At 52.8% G+C, this 3,869-nt stretch overlaps 1 long non-coding RNA gene across 1 annotated transcript; it reads right to left on the bottom strand.

Moving 5' to 3' along the window:
- Window positions 1-1,197: 1,197 nt before the first annotated feature.
- Window positions 1,198-3,552, bottom strand: LOC131280247 (uncharacterized). The gene is made up of 3 exons (XR_009187777.1): window positions 3,463-3,552; window positions 1,679-1,785; window positions 1,198-1,297 (listed from the first exon to the last, which is right to left on the bottom strand). It is a non-coding gene; the product is annotated as an uncharacterized lncRNA (long non-coding RNA).
- Between the last annotated feature and the right edge of the window lie 317 nt (window positions 3,553-3,869).

Raw genomic sequence — 3,869 nt, 5'->3', positions numbered from 1 at the left:
ATTCCCAGGTCTAAAGGACGGGAATGGACAGTGACTGCCAGTGGTTGTGGACTTCCTGTTTGGGTAAGGAAAAGTTCCTTAACAAAAGAGTGAGATGATTGCACAGCACCAATTGTACCGAAAGACATGGATGTGGACACTTAAAAATGGTAATAACAAATTTAATGTAAGGGTAATTTAACAGGAGAAATAAACCAAACCTTATAAAAAGTAAAATAAGAACATAGATAAAAGAAAAAAAGAAGCCCTGACAGGAGAGGGGAAGAAGGATCCATTTCTTCCTCTGGTCCTGTCGGGAACTGTGAAGTTGGAGCAGGATCTGGTGGTGTCTGGAGTGGCTCGAGCTTGTCAGCTGGATCTACCTGGGAAGGAGATGCTGGGGTCAGGGCTGGTGTTACATCCAGCTCTGTATCAGGCCCTAGCTTTGACACTTCCTCTGGCTCTGGAGCTGCCTCCATACCCACAGGTGGTGATCGAGCTGGTGTCAGTTCAGGTGGCGTTTGAGCTGATGTTGAAGCCGTCTCTAGCTCCAGAGTTAGTTCAAGAACTGGAGCTGGAGGGGGCGCTAGATCTTCAGGAGCTGTCCTGCCTGGCACTTGTGCCAGAGCTGGTGATAGAACTGGTAACGCGACTGGCACTGGTGCTGTAAGAGGCAGATTGTTCAGTAACACGATTTCCTTTCCAGGAGGCTTTCCAAGTCAGAAAATATCCCACAGCCCTAAGAGAGCCCAAGCTCACGAAAGCATACCAGGAAGCCTTCGCAGACAGAGGGCCCCTGGAAGAGAGTCTGAGGATGCTCTTTGCTCCTGACTCCACACCAGCCTCTGGGGCTCATCCCTGTGAGCTCCCCCACGTTCTTCCCCTTGGGCTCTCAGGCATCCACCCAGGTCCTCCTCACCTTCTGGCTCAGACTCACTTGGCTCCAGATCTTGATCCTGGACCCATTGAGGATGGACCTGCCACTGCTGCTCTGACGCAGTCACCTTGACCTTCTTGTGGGTCACCAGCAGCTGATATTCCTGCCAGTACAGGAAATGTGACTTTGCAGCTGGCCACAGCTGGGGATCTGTGGTGGGAAGGGAGTGGAGTGGAGTCCTGGATTCCTCTGGAAGTGGGACCATGTTCCCCTCCATGAAGGCCTTGGGTGGGGCCCTAGGTGTGGAGAATGCTCTCCTCCCACTCTCACCTCCAGCCTGCTCTGGCCTTTGTGGTAGGTGTGGTGCACCTGCACCCTGATCAGGGTGGTGATGTCCCTGACCCTGTGGTCCAGCTCCGGGCTGGTCTTCCAGGTGCATCTCTACAATGACAGGGCCCAGCAGTCAGGCAGGGACATGGCAGAACCTGCCTGACTGTCCCACAGGGGAGGGGCATGACCCCATGTGAAGTTCTACTCCCAGACAATGCACAGAACTTTGTCTGTACAGACCCCTCACACAAGGAAAGAGAGGATAGTTCCTCGACTCTGATCTACCAGTGGGCAGATGGGCAACACACCCAGGTCCCCCACTCATGCCTGAGAGTCATCCCCCTACCACCTGCTAATGCCCAGGTCCTGTCCCTGTTCACTGCCCTCCCCTCTAAACCCACATACTGGGAGTGGAACGTGCTCAGGCAGCCCAGGCAGGACCCGAGGTGATGGGCTGGTCTGCATTCCCCTACCCTGGGCTTTCTGGGTTACCTTTGGCTTCTTCCTGGTAAATGGTGAGAGCCTTCGAGGGTGAGAACTCAGCCAATGCCTGGAGTGTTGAAAATAGCTCTTCCGATGGGGTGTCTTGTGGTCTGAGCCTTGGAAAACAGGTAGACATAGAGAAAATATCTTATTCTCTCAAAGGTCTCTGTCCAAGTGAGTTGTTAGGGGGCTGTCTCTAAAATATGGGTGCCTGGTTATAGGGGTTCCAAGTTCTATTGGGCTCATTCTCAAAGAAAATTAGGTCACTTCTTAGGCTTCTCTTCACCAAACAGTCCTCTGGGCTTCTGACTGCTCAACCTCCACCATCTTCCTAACTGTAGTTTTATCAACACATCCCTCCACACTGCCCCAGCAAGGTCAGTGGACATCAGGAACTCATTTGAGAAGACAGAGCTGGGTTAACTCCTGGCTCTTCTTTATCTATCAGTTCTGTGACTCTGGACAAGTCATTGTGCTTCTCATTGTCCCCCAATTCTCCCCTCCTGCACAAAAGGATCATTGTAGCATGTATTTCCTAGGGTGACCATCAGTTGCTGTGAAATAAATCTATAAAACTCATGGGTTGGTGTCCCATGTAGCTAATGCAGGCACTTAGAGAAGGATGAATTATAAGAAGGGGAGGCAAGCAGCATGGAATACAAATCAGAAGGACCGAAGACTCAGGGTGGCCTGGTCCACAGACAGGAAGGAACTCACTGAACCTGGCAAGATCCCCCCCCAGTTGAATGAATCAGTCTACTAGGGCAGAAGGTCCATTCCTGCCCTCCACCTTCCTTCTTGCCCCCTCCCCTCCCAAGCTTGCTCCAGCCACACCTTCTGCCTTTTTCACCCTCCCTCTGAACACAGTCCCCATTCCCTCGGAGTCTCTGCACACCGTCCCTGACTTGCACAGGGCTGGCTCCCTCTGTTCATTTTGCATAAACTGGGGATGTCACTTCAGTGAGGATTTTGTGGCCTTCACACTGTATGGAACCCCATTCCTCCTTGCAGCACGCTGCTTTGCTTTCACTACAGAACTTGCTCTTTTCTTTCATAATACTTATTTTCATGCTTTTGCCCATCTCCCCTCCAGACTCTGAACTCCTTAGAGCAGGTAGCATGTTGGTCATTTTGAGCACAGGACCAAGGGCCTAACCTGGCACCTTACACAGTTTGAGCCCTCAGGTCATAGATAATGAAAAAGTAAATGAGACACTAATACGGTCCCCATACTCAGGTCAGTTTCTGGGATGGATACTCATGACAAGAGGTGAACATATGAGGCAAGGGGATGGCCACAATGACACTTAGGTGACTCTTCTCTGGTTCCAGTGGTTCCATGCTGTGCACAGTCGGCATGTGGCTTAGAGGCTCGATGCCACTGCCCATGGCAGAGCTGCCTCCAGCCCCTTCCTTTGTTCCTCCTCTTATTGTGACAGATCCTACTAGCCCAGTCCAGCCTCTGTTACTTACTATCTGCATGTGTTTCTGTGTTTGGGGTCTTGGGGATGCCAAGAAGAAAACAGCCTCACATGTACAGGGATTCCCCAGGCTTTAAGGGTTCTAATTTAAAACAAAAAATCCCCCTGGCCTAAGGGGCCAGAACCTTCCAGGTCCTCTGGACTCTACACATCCTGTGTGCCTGGGACGTGCCTCTCTGGGCCTCAGCTTCCCAATTGCACATTGAGAGGTTGCATGAAGAACTGCTTAAGGCACGCTCAGCTGAGGACAGGGTGCTGGGCTGCCTGACTCTGGGTGGGGTATGGGAAGGACGGCGAATTAGGGCTGCTCACGGGCACAAGTTTCCCCAAACTAGGGGACGTGATAGACACCACGCTAGGCGGAGGGGCTTGTGCCAGCAGCTTTGCGCGCCCGGGATCTGCGAAGGACAGAGGACGTTGACTGTTCGCAACTCCTCATCTCCGTGTGCACGCGCAAATCTCCAACGGCTCCACGTCCATGCGCAAAGCTCCAACGACTCCGCGTGCACGCGCACAGCTCCAACGGCCCCGCGTGCAAGCGCACAGCTCCAACGGCTCAGGAGGGGGCCTGAGCCACCTCTCGCATCACCATGAGGCCCCTGATCTGTGTCCTCCACTACACCTGGCGACCTGGCAATATCCTCAACAGAACCCAGAGGGACTACCGAAGCAGGAGGCCCAAATGAGAGTACCCTCGCCCCTGTCCCCTCCTGCCACTT

Source organism: Dasypus novemcinctus, chromosome 2 (genome assembly GCF_030445035.2).
Source record: "Dasypus novemcinctus isolate mDasNov1 chromosome 2, mDasNov1.1.hap2, whole genome shotgun sequence".
Taxonomy (NCBI): Eukaryota; Metazoa; Chordata; class Mammalia; order Cingulata; family Dasypodidae; genus Dasypus; species Dasypus novemcinctus.
Note: the sequence above shows the minus strand (reverse complement) of the source record. Positions and strands in the feature narration are given on the sequence as shown.